This window comes from Channa argus, unplaced genomic scaffold (genome assembly GCF_033026475.1).
Source record: "Channa argus isolate prfri unplaced genomic scaffold, Channa argus male v1.0 Contig165, whole genome shotgun sequence".
Classification (NCBI taxonomy): Eukaryota; Metazoa; Chordata; class Actinopteri; order Anabantiformes; family Channidae; genus Channa; species Channa argus.
In genome coordinates, this window is record NW_027125384.1 from 31,885 (window position 1) to 44,544 (window position 12,660).

General features: G+C 41.4%; 13 pseudogenes; all 13 read right to left on the reverse strand.

Moving 5' to 3' along the window:
* Window positions 1-512: 512 nt before the first annotated feature.
* Window positions 513-631, reverse strand: LOC137122550 (5S ribosomal RNA; annotated as a pseudogene).
* Window positions 632-1,499: 868 nt separating this feature from the next.
* Window positions 1,500-1,618, reverse strand: LOC137122506 (5S ribosomal RNA; annotated as a pseudogene).
* An 868-nt stretch (window positions 1,619-2,486) lies between these two features.
* LOC137122531 (5S ribosomal RNA) lies at window positions 2,487-2,605 on the reverse strand (annotated as a pseudogene).
* Window positions 2,606-3,462: 857 nt separating this feature from the next.
* On the reverse strand, window positions 3,463-3,581 carry LOC137122532 (5S ribosomal RNA; annotated as a pseudogene).
* An 867-nt stretch (window positions 3,582-4,448) lies between these two features.
* Window positions 4,449-4,567, reverse strand: LOC137122533 (5S ribosomal RNA; annotated as a pseudogene).
* An 857-nt stretch (window positions 4,568-5,424) lies between these two features.
* On the reverse strand, window positions 5,425-5,543 carry LOC137122534 (5S ribosomal RNA; annotated as a pseudogene).
* An 867-nt stretch (window positions 5,544-6,410) lies between these two features.
* On the reverse strand, window positions 6,411-6,529 carry LOC137122547 (5S ribosomal RNA; annotated as a pseudogene).
* Window positions 6,530-7,396: 867 nt separating this feature from the next.
* LOC137122535 (5S ribosomal RNA) lies at window positions 7,397-7,515 on the reverse strand (annotated as a pseudogene).
* An 867-nt stretch (window positions 7,516-8,382) lies between these two features.
* Window positions 8,383-8,501, reverse strand: LOC137122539 (5S ribosomal RNA; annotated as a pseudogene).
* An 868-nt stretch (window positions 8,502-9,369) lies between these two features.
* Window positions 9,370-9,488, reverse strand: LOC137122507 (5S ribosomal RNA; annotated as a pseudogene).
* An 868-nt stretch (window positions 9,489-10,356) lies between these two features.
* LOC137122536 (5S ribosomal RNA) lies at window positions 10,357-10,475 on the reverse strand (annotated as a pseudogene).
* Window positions 10,476-11,343: 868 nt separating this feature from the next.
* LOC137122537 (5S ribosomal RNA) lies at window positions 11,344-11,462 on the reverse strand (annotated as a pseudogene).
* Window positions 11,463-12,330: 868 nt separating this feature from the next.
* LOC137122521 (5S ribosomal RNA) lies at window positions 12,331-12,449 on the reverse strand (annotated as a pseudogene).
* Window positions 12,450-12,660: the final 211 nt, after the last annotated feature.

A 12,660-nucleotide genomic window follows, 5' to 3' on the forward strand; every position in this document is an offset into this window, starting at 1 on the left:
CAAAAGACAGTCGCTAACCCTAACTCCCTAATGTGAAAACAAGAGAAAACAATCAAAAGAAAAATGGCAGTCCACCCCTACAGATTTAATACTATTTACAAAATATACAATTTATAAACAAAACCACGGCACAAAACCTAACAATTCAAAAATGCTAAATAAGGTTTGGAAACCAAGAACAGCAAACAGGTGTTGATGCCAGAAAGAGCCTCGCTAGCTGTTGGGAACCATACTTTTAAAACTCCAGGAAGTGTAGGATGGACCAATCAGCTTCCTGTACTGCCCCCCAATCCAGCCAATCAGGCAGGGCACCTATAAGAACAAGAAAATAAAAACAACACATATGGCCAGGACCGTAACATGGTCTACTAGTAATGAAGCACGATGGTTGGCAAACCAATAAAGTAGCAAAACAGCAATGAAAGAACAAAATGTGATGAAAATATAGAACAATTTCTATGAATAAATAGGCAGTAACACCAGCTTGTGCTGCCCGTAAACCCAAGCAAAAAAGCTTACAGCACCTAGTATTCCCAGGCGGTCTTCCTACCAAGTACTAACCAGGCCCGGCCCTATTCGGCTGCTGAGATCGGACGAGATCGGGCGCTCAGAGAGCGGTGTGGCCGTAAGCTGCATTTGACATCATCAACAGCTCTTAAAAACGCTGGAGAAGCAGAATGCATGACACTTGCTAAGAAGAAGATAAATGTGGCAAAGTACAAAGTACTATAACTGTACTGGTCTGTTACGCCCCTGTCTAGGGGGTCAGGGTGCAACATACAAAGATAAATTAGCATGTTCCCTCTCCGATCCCCAAACCAAAATCCAGAATCGAGATGTTCCAACAGAATGATATTTATTTTAAACGAAAGAAAGTGTCAAACAAAACATGACACTACAACTCAGGGCGAACCAAGGCCAACATAATAAACAAAATAAGCCATTTCCCACAGAAAGTGCTAGCTAGCCTGATAGAAAGAAACAAACCAAAAGATAGTCGCTAACCCTAACTCCCTAATGTGAAAACAAGAGAAAACAATCAAAAGAAAAATGGCAGTACACCCCTACAGATTTAATACTATTTACAAAATATACAATTTATAAACAAAACCACGGCACAAAACCTAACAATTCAAAAATGCTAAATAAGATTTGGAAACTAAGAACAGCAAACAGGTGCTGCTGCCAGAAAGAGCCTCGCTAGCTGTTGGGAACCGTACTTTTAAAACTCCAGGAAGTGTAGGATGGACCAATCAGCTTCCTGTACTTCCCCCAAATCCGGCCAATCAGGCAGGGCACCTATAAGAACAAGAAAATAAAAACAACACATATGGCCATGACCGTAACATGGTCTACTAGTAATGAAGCACGATGGTTGACAAACCAATAAAGTAGCAAAACAGCAATGAAAGAACAAAATTTGATGAAAATATAGAACAATTTCTATGAATAAATAGGCAGTAACACCAGCTTGAGCTGCCCGTAAACCCAAGCAAAAAAGCTTACAGCACCTGGTATTCCCAGGCGGTCTTCCTACCAAGTACTAACCAGGCCCGGCTCTATTTGGCTGCCGAGATCGGACGAGATCGGGCGCTTAGAGAGCGGTGTGGCCGTAAGCTGCATTTGACATTATCAACAGCTCTTAAAAACGCTAGAGAAGCAGAATGCATGACACTTGCTAAGAAGAAGATAAATGTGGCAAAGTACAAAGTACTATAAACTGTACTGGTCTGTTACGCCCCTGTCTAGGGGGTCAGGGTGAAACATACAAAGATAAATTTGCATGTTCCCTCTCCGATCCTCAAACCAAAATCCAGGATTGAGATGTTCCAACAGAATGATATTTATTTTAAACGAAAGAAAGTGTCAAACAAAACATGATACTACAACTCAGGGCGAACCAAGGCCAACATAATAAACAAAATAAGCCATTTCCCACAGAAAGTGCTAGCTAGCCTGATAGAAATAAACAAACCAAAAGATAGTCGCTAACCCTAACTCCCTAATGTGAAAACAAGAGAAAACAATCAAAAGAAAATGGCAGTCCACCCCTACAGATTTAATACTATTTACAAAATATACAATTTATAAACAAAACCACGGCACAAAACCTAACAATTCAAAAATGCTAAATAAGATTTGGAAACCAAGAACAGCAAACAGTTGCTGCTGCCAGAAAGAGCCTCGCTAGCTGTTGGGAACCGTACTTTTAAAACTCCAGGAAGTGTAGGATGGACCAATCAGCTTCCTGTACTTCCCCCAAATCCGGCCAATCAGGCAGGGCACCTATAAGAACAAGAAAATAAAAACAACACATATGGCCAGGACCGTAACATGGTCTACTAGTAATGAAGCACGATGGTTGACAAACCAATAAAGTAGCAAAACAGCAATGAAAGAACAAAATTTGATGAAAATATAGAACAATTTCTATGAATAAATAGGCAGTAACACCAGCTTGAGCTGCCCGTAAACCCAAGCAAAAAAGCTTACAGCACCTGGTATTCCCAGGCGGTCTTCCTACCAAGTACTAACCAGGCCCGGCCCTATTTGGCTGCCGAGATCGGACGAGATCGGGCGCTTAGAGAGCGGTGTGGCCGTAACATGCATTTGACATCATCAACAGCTCTTAAAAACGCTAGAGAAGCAGAATGCATGACACTTGCTAAGAAGAAGATAAATGTGGCAAAGTACAAAGTACTATAACTGTACTGGTCTGTTACGCCCCTGTCTAGGGGGTCAGGGTGAAACATACAAAGATAAATTTGCATGTTCCCTCTCCGATCCCCAAACCAAAATCCAGGATTGAGATGTTCCAACAGAATGATATTTATTTTAAACGAAAGAAAGTGTCAAACAAAACATGACACTACAACTCAGGGCGAACCAAGGCCAACATAATAAACAAAATAAGCCATTTCCCACAGAAAGTGCTAGCTAGCCTGATAGAAAGAAACAAACCAAAAGACAGTCGCTAACCCTAACTCCCTAATGTGAAAACAGTCCAAAGAAAATGGCAGTTCACCCCTACAGATTTAATACTATTTACAAAATATACAATTTATAAACAAAACCACGGCACAAAACCTAACAATTCAAAAATGCTAAATAAGATTTGGAAACCAAGAACAGCAAACAGGTGCTGCTGCCAGAAAGAGCCTCGCTAGCTGTTGGGAACCGTACATTTAAAACTCCAGGAAGTGTAGGATGGACCAATCAGCATCCTGTACTTCCCCCAAATCCGGCCAATCAGGCAGGGCACCTATAAGAACAAGAAAATAAAAACAACACATATGGCCAGGACCGTAACATGGTCTACTAGTAATGAAGCACGATGGTTGACAAACCAATAAAGTAGCAAAACAGCAATGAAAGAACAAAATTTGATGAAAATATAGAACAATTTCTATGAATAAATAGGCAGTAACACCAGCTTGAGCTGCCCGTAAACCCAAGCAAAAAAGCTTACAGCACCTGGTATTCCCAGGCGGTCTTCCTACCAAGTACTAACCAGGCCCGGCCCTATTTGGCTGCCGAGATCGGACGAGATCGGGCGCTTAGAGAGCGGTGTGGCCGTAACATGCATTTGATATCATCAACAGCTCTTAAAAACGCTGGAGAAGCAGAATGCATGACACTTGCTAAGAAGAAGATAAATGTGTCAAAGTACAAAGTACTATAACTGTACTGGTCTGTTACGCCCCTTTCTAGGGGGTCAGGGTGCAACATACAAAGATAAATTAGCATGTTCCCTCTCCGATCCCCAAACCAAAATCCAGGATCGAGATGTTCCAACAGAATGATATTTATTTTAAACGAAAGAAAGTGTCAAACAAAACATGATACTACAACTCAGGGCGAACCAAGGCCAACATAATAAACAAAATAAGCCATTTCCCACAGAAAGTGCTAGCTAGCCTGATAGAAATAAACAAACCAAAAGATAGTCGCTAACCCTAACTCCCTAATGTGAAAACAAGAGAAAACAATCAAAAGAAAATGGCAGTCCACCCCTACAGATTTAATACTATTTACAAAATATACAATTTATAAACAAAACCACGGCACAAAACCTAACAATTCAAAAATGCTAAATAAGATTTGGAAACCAAGAACAGCAAACAGGTGCTGCTGCCAGAAAGAGCCTCGCTAGCTGTTGGGAACCGTACTTTTAAAACTCCAGGAAGTGTAGGATGGACCAATCAGCTTCCTGTACTTCCCCCAAATCCGGCCAATCAGGCAGGGCACCTATAAGAACAAGAAAATAAAAACAACACATATGGCCAGGACCGTAACATGGTCTACTAGTAATGAAGCACGATGGTTGACAAACCAATAAAGTAGCAAAACAGCAATGAAAGAACAAAATTTGATGAAAATATAGAACAATTTCTATGAATAAATAGGCAGTAACACCAGCTTGAGCTGCCCGTAAACCCAAGCAAAAAAGCTTACAGCACCTGGTATTCCCAGGCGGTCTTCCTACCAAGTACTAACCAGGCCCGGCCCTATTTGGCTGCCGAGATCGGACGAGATCGGGCGCTTAGAGAGCGGTGTGGCCGTAACATGCATTTGACATCATCAACAGCTCTTAAAAACGCTAGAGAAGCAGAATGCATGACACTTGCTAAGAAGAAGATAAATGTGGCAAAGTACAAAGTACTATAACTGTACTGGTCTGTTACGCCCCTGTCTAGGGGGTCAGGGTGAAACATACAAAGATAAATTTGCATGTTCCCTCTCCGATCCCCAAACCAAAATCCAGGATTGAGATGTTCCAACAGAATGATATTTATTTTAAACGAAAGAAAGTGTCAAACAAAACATGACACTACAACTCAGGGCGAACCAAGGCCAACATAATAAACAAAATAAGCCATTTCCCACAGAAAGTGCTAGCTAGCCTGATAGAAAGAAACAAACCAAAAGACAGTCGCTAACCCTAACTCCCTAATGTGAAAACAGTCCAAAGAAAATGGCAGTTCACCCCTACAGATTTAATACTATTTACAAAATATACAATTTATAAACAAAACCACGGCACAAAACCTAACAATTCAAAAATGCTAAATAAGATTTGGAAACCAAGAACAGCAAACAGGTGCTGCTGCCAGAAAGAGCCTCGCTAGCTGTTGGGAACCGTACATTTAAAACTCCAGGAAGTGTAGGATGGACCAATCAGCATCCTGTACTTCCCCCAAATCCGGCCAATCAGGCAGGGCACCTATAAGAACAAGAAAATAAAAACAACACATATGGCCAGGACCGTAACATGGTCTACTAGTAATGAAGCACGATGGTTGACAAACCAATAAAGTAGCAAAACAGCAATGAAAGAACAAAATTTGATGAAAATATAGAACAATTTCTATGAATAAATAGGCAGTAACACCAGCTTGAGCTGCCCGTAAACCCAAGCAAAAAAGCTTACAGCACCTGGTATTCCCAGGCGGTCTTCCTACCAAGTACTAACCAGGCCCGGCCCTATTTGGCTGCCGAGATCGGACGAGATCGGGCGCTTAGAGAGCGGTGTGGCCGTAACATGCATTTGATATCATCAACAGCTCTTAAAAACGCTGGAGAAGCAGAATGCATGACACTTGCTAAGAAGAAGATAAATGTGTCAAAGTACAAAGTACTATAACTGTACTGGTCTGTTACGCCCCTTTCTAGGGGGTCAGGGTGCAACATACAAAGATAAATTAGCATGTTCCCTCTCCGATCCCCAAACCAAAATCCAGGATCGAGATGTTCCAACAGAATGATATTTATTTTAAACGAAAGAAAGTGTCAAACAAAACATGACACTACAACTCAGGGCGAACCAAGGCCAACATAATAAACAAAATAAGCCATTTCCCACAGAAAGTGCTAGCTAGCCTGATAGAAATAAACAAACCAAAAGACAGTCGCTAACCCTAACTCCCTAATGTGAAAACAAGAGAAAACAATCAAAAGAAAATGGCAGTCCACCCCTACAGATTTAATACTATTTACAAAATATACAATTTATAAACAAAACCACGGCACAAAACCTAACAATTCAAAAATGCTAAATAAGATTTGGAAACCAAGAACAGCAAACAGGTGCTGCTGCCAGAAAGAGCCTCGCTAGCTGTTGGGAACCGTACTTTTAAAACTCCAGGAAGTGTAGGATGGACCAATCAGCTTCCTGTACTTCCCCCAAATCCGGCCAATCAGGCAGGGCACCTATAAGAACAAGAAAATAAAAACAACACATATGGCCAGGACCGTAACATGGTCTACTAGTAATGAAGCACGATGGTTGACAAACCAATAAAGTAGCAAAACAGCAATGAAAGAACAAAATTTGATGAAAATATAGAACAATTTCTATGAATAAATAGGCAGTAACACCAGCTTGAGCTGCCCGTAAACCCAAGCAAAAAAGCTTACAGCACCTGGTATTCCCAGGCGGTCTTCCTACCAAGTACTAACCAGGCCCGGCCCTATTCGGCTGCTGAGATCGGACGAGATCGGGCGCTCAGAGAGCGGTGTGGCCGTAAGCTGCATTTGACATCATCAACAGCTCTTAAAAACGCTGGAGAAGCAGAATGCATGACACTTGCTAAGAAGAAGATAAATGTGGCAAAGTACAAAGTACTATAACTGTACTGGTCTGTTACGCCCCTGTCTAGGGGGTCAGGGTGCAACATACAAAGATAAATTTGCATGTTCCCTCTCCGATCCTCAAACCAAAATCCAGGATTGAGATGTTCCAACAGAATGATATTTATTTTAAACGAAAGAAAGTGTCAAACAAAACATGACACTACAACTCAGGGCGAACCAAGGCCAACATAATAAACAAAATAAGCCATTTCCCACAGAAAGTGCTAGCTAGCCTGATAGAAATAAACAAACCAAAAGATAGTCGCTAACCCTAACTCCCTAATGTGAAAACAAGAGAAAACAATCAAAAGAAAATGGCAGTCCACCCCTACAGATTTAATACTATTTACAAAATATACAATTTATAAACAAAACCACGGCACAAAACCTAACAATTCAAAAATGCTAAATAAGATTTGGAAACCAAGAACAGCAAACAGGTGCTGCTGCCAGAAAGAGCCTCGCTAGCTGTTGGGAACCGTACATTTAAAACTCCAGGAAGTGTAGGATGGACCAATCAGCATCCTGTACTTCCCCCAAATCCGGCCAATCAGGCAGGGCACCTATAAGAACAAGAAAATAAAAACAACACATATGGCCAGGACCGTAACATGGTCTACTAGTAATGAAGCACGATGGTTGACAAACCAATAAAGTAGCAAAACAGCAATGAAAGAACAAAATTTGATGAAAATATAGAACAATTTCTATGAATAAATAGGCAGTAACACCAGCTTGAGCTGCCCGTAAACCCAAGCAAAAAAGCTTACAGCACCTGGTATTCCCAGGCGGTCTTCCTACCAAGTACTAACCAGGCCCGGCCCTATTTGGCTGCCGAGATCGGACGAGATCGGGCGCTTAGAGAGCGGTGTGGCCGTAACATGCATTTGATATCATCAACAGCTCTTAAAAACGCTGGAGAAGCAGAATGCATGACACTTGCTAAGAAGAAGATAAATGTGTCAAAGTACAAAGTACTATAACTGTACTGGTCTGTTACGCCCCTTTCTAGGGGGTCAGGGTGCAACATACAAAGATAAATTAGCATGTTCCCTCTCCGATCCCCAAACCAAAATCCAGGATCGAGATGTTCCAACAGAATGATATTTATTTTAAACGAAAGAAAGTGTCAAACAAAACATGACACTACAACTCAGGGCGAACCAAGGCCAACATAATAAACAAAATAAGCCATTTCCCACAGAAAGTGCTAGCTAGCCTGATAGAAATAAACAAACCAAAAGACAGTCGCTAACCCTAACTCCCTAATGTGAAAACAAGAGAAAACAATCAAAAGAAAATGGCAGTCCACCCCTACAGATTTAATACTATTTACAAAATATACAATTTATAAACAAAACCACGGCACAAAACCTAACAATTCAAAAATGCTAAATAAGATTTGGAAACCAAGAACAGCAAACAGGTGCTGCTGCCAGAAAGAGCCTCGCTAGCTGTTGGGAACCGTACTTTTAAAACTCCAGGAAGTGTAGGATGGACCAATCAGCTTCCTGTACTTCCCCCAAATCCGGCCAATCAGGCAGGGCACCTATAAGAACAAGAAAATAAAAACAACACATATGGCCAGGACCGTAACATGGTCTACTAGTAATGAAGCACGATGGTTGACAAACCAATAAAGTAGCAAAACAGCAATGAAAGAACAAAATTTGATGAAAATATAGAACAATTTCTATGAATAAATAGGCAGTAACACCAGCTTGAGCTGCCCGTAAACCCAAGCAAAAAAGCTTACAGCACCTGGTATTCCCAGGCGGTCTTCCTACCAAGTACTAACCAGGCCCGGCCCTATTTGGCTGCTGAGATCGGACGAGATCGGGCGCTCAGAGAGCGGTGTGGCCGTAAGCTGCATTTGACATCATCAACAGCTCTTAAAAACGCTGGAGAAGCAGAATGCATGACACTTGCTAAGAAGAAGATAAATGTGGCAAAGTACAAAGTACTATAACTGTACTGGTCTGTTACGCCCCTGTCTAGGGGGTCAGGGTGCAACATACAAAGATAAATTAGCATGTTCCCTCTCCGATCCCCAAACCAAAATCCAGAATCGAGATGTTCCAACAGAATGATATTTATTTTAAACGAAAGAAAGTGTCAAACAAAACATGACACTACAACTCAGGGCGAACCAAGGCCAACATAATGAACAAAATAAGCCATTTCCCACAGAAAGTGCTAGCTAGCCTGATAGAAAGAAACAAACCAAAAGATAGTCGCTAACCCTAACTCCCTAATGTGAAAACAAGAGAAAACAATCAAAAGAAAAATGGCAGTACACCCCTACAGATTTAATACTATTTACAAAATATACAATTTATAAACAAAACCACGGCACAAAACCTAACAATTCAAAAATGCTAAATAAGATTTGGAAACTAAGAACAGCAAACAGGTGCTGCTGCCAGAAAGAGCCTCGCTAGCTGTTGGGAACCGTACTTTTAAAACTCCAGGAAGTATAGGATGGACCAATCAGCTTCCTGTACTTCCCCCAAATCCGGCCAATCAGGCAGGGCACCTATAAGAACAAGAAAATAAAAACAACACATATGGCCATGACCGTAACATGGTCTACTAGTAATGAAGCACGATGGTTGACAAACCAATAAAGTAGCAAAACAGCAATGAAAGAACAAAATTTGATGAAAATATAGAACAATTTCTATGAATAAATAGGCAGTAACACCAGCTTGAGCTGCCCGTAAACCCAAGCAAAAAAGCTTACAGCACCTGGTATTCCCAGGCGGTCTTCCTACCAAGTACTAACCAGGCCCGGCTCTATTTGGCTGCCGAGATCGGACGAGATCGGGCGCTTAGAGAGCGGTGTGGCCGTAAGCTGCATTTGACATTATCAACAGCTCTTAAAAACGCTAGAGAAGCAGAATGCATGACACTTGCTAAGAAGAAGATAAATGTGGCAAAGTACAAAGTACTATAAACTGTACTGGTCTGTTACGCCCCTGTCTAGGGGGTCAGGGTGAAACATACAAAGATAAATTTGCATGTTCCCTCTCCGATCCTCAAACCAAAATCCAGGATTGAGATGTTCCAACAGAATGATATTTATTTTAAACGAAAGAAAGTGTCAAACAAAACATGACACTACAACTCAGGGCGAACCAAGGCCAACATAATAAACAAAATAAGCCATTTCCCACAGAAAGTGCTAGCTAGCCTGATAGAAATAAACAAACCAAAAGATAGTCGCTAACCCTAACTCCCTAATGTGAAAACAAGAGAAAACAATCAAAAGAAAATGGCAGTCCACCCCTACAGATTTAATACTATTTACAAAATATACAATTTATAAACAAAACCACGGCACAAAACCTAACAATTCAAAAATGCTAAATAAGATTTGGAAACCAAGAACAGCAAACAGGTGCTGCTGCCAGAAAGAGCCTCGCTAGCTGTTGGGAACCGTACTTTTAAAACTCCAGGAAGTGTAGGATGGACCAATCAGCTTCCTGTACTTCCCCCAAATCCGGCCAATCAGGCAGGGCACCTATAAGAACAAGAAAATAAAAACAACACATATGGCCAGGACCGTAACATGGTCTACTAGTAATGAAGCACGATGGTTGACAAACCAATAAAGTAGCAAAACAGCAATGAAAGAACAAAATTTGATGAAAATATAGAACAATTTCTATGAATAAATAGGCAGTAACACCAGCTTGAGCTGCCCGTAAACCCAAGCAAAAAAGCTTACAGCACCTGGTATTCCCAGGCGGTCTTCCTACCAAGTACTAACCAGGCCCGGCCCTATTTGGCTGCCGAGATCGGACGAGATCGGGCGCTTAGAGAGCGGTGTGGCCGTAACATGCATTTGACATCATCAACAGCTCTTAAAAACGCTAGAGAAGCAGAATGCATGACACTTGCTAAGAAGAAGATAAATGTGGCAAAGTACAAAGTACTATAACTGTACTGGTCTGTTACGCCCCTGTCTAGGGGGTCAGGGTGAAACATACAAAGATAAATTTGCATGTTCCCTCTCCGATCCCCAAACCAAAATCCAGGATCGAGATGTTCCAACAGAATGATATTTATTTTAAACGAAAGAAAGTGTCAAACAAAACATGACACTACAACTCAGGGCGAACCAAGGCCAACATAATAAACAAAATAAGCCATTTCCCACAGAAAGTGCTAGCTAGCCTGATAGAAAGAAACAAACCAAAAGACAGTCGCTAACCCTAACTCCCTAATGTGAAAACAAGAGAAAACAATCAAAAGAAAAATGGCAGTCCACCCCTACAGATTTAATACTATTTACAAAATATACAATTTATAAACAAAACCACGGCACAAAACCTAACAATTCAAAAATGCTAAATAAGATTTGGAAACCAAGAACAGCAAACAGGTGCTGCTGCCAGAAAGAGCCTCGCTAGCTGTTGGGAACCGTACATTTAAAACTCCAGGAAGTGTAGGATGGACCAATCAGCTTCCTGTACTTCCCCCAAATCCGGCCAATCAGGCACGGCACCTATAAGAACAAGAAAATAAAAACAACACATATGGCCAGGACCGTAACATGGTCTACTAGTAATGAAGCACGATGGTTGACAAACCAATAAAGTAGCAAAACAGCAATGAAAGAACAAAATTTGATGAAAATATAGAACAATTTCTATGAATAAATAGGCAGTAACACCAGCTTGAGCTGCCCGTAAACCCAAGCAAAAAAGCTTACAGCACCTGGTATTCCCAGGCGGTCTTCCTACCAAGTACTAACCAGGCCCGGCCCTATTTGGCTGCCGAGATCGGACGAGATCGGGCGCTTAGAGAGCGGTGTGGCCGTAACATGCATTTGATATCATCAACAGCTCTTAAAAACGCTAGAGAAGCAGAATGCATGACACTTGCTAAGAAGAAGATAAATGTGGCAAAGTACAAAGTACTATAACTGTACTGGTCTGTTACGCCCCTGTCTAGGGGGTCAGGGTGAAACATACAAAGATAAATTTGCATGTTCCCTCTCCGATCCCCAAACCAAAATCCAGGATTGAGATGTTCCAACAGAATGATATTTATTTTAAACGAAAGAAAGTGTCAAACAAAACATGACACTACAACTCAGGGCGAACCAAGGCCAACATAATAAACAAAATAAGCCATTTCCCACAGAAAGTGCTAGCTAGCCTGATAGAAAGAAACAAACCAAAAGACAGTCGCTAACCCTAACTCCCTAATGCGAAAACAAGAGAAAACAATCAAAAGAAAAATGGCAGTCCACCCCTACAGATTTAATACTATTTACAAAATATACAATTTATAAACAAAACCACGGCACAAAACCTAACAATTCAAAAATGCTAAATAAGGTTTGGAAACCAAGAACAGCAAACAGGTGCTGCTGCCAGAAAGAGCCTCGCTAGCTGTTGGGAACCGTACTTTTAAAACTCCAGGAAGTGTAGGATGGACCAATCAGCTTCCTGTACTTCCCCCAAATCCGGCCAATCAGGCAGGGCACCTATAAGAACAAGAAAATAAAAACAACACATATGGCCAGGACCGTAACATGGTCTACTAGTAATGAAGCACGATGGTTGACAAACCAATAAAGTAGCAAAACAGCAATGAAAGAACAAAATTTGATGAAAATATAGAACAATTTCTATGAATAAATAGGCAGTAACACCAGCTTGTGCTGCCCGTAAACCCAAGCAAAAAAGCTTACAGCACCTGGTATTCCCAGGCGGTCTTCCTACCAAGTACTAACCAGGCCCAGCCCTATTTGGCTGCCGAGATCGGACGGGATCAGGCGCTTAGAGAGCAGTGTGGCCATAAGCTGCATTTGACATCATCAACAGCTCTCAAAAACGCTGGAGAAGCAGAATGCATGACCCTTGCTAAGAAGAAGATAAATGTGGCAAAGTACAAAGTACTATAACTGTACTGGTCTGTTACGCCCCTGTCTAGGGGGTCAGGGTGCAACATACAAAGATAAATTAGCATGTTCCCTCTCCGATCCCCAAACCAAAATCCAGGATCGAGATGTTC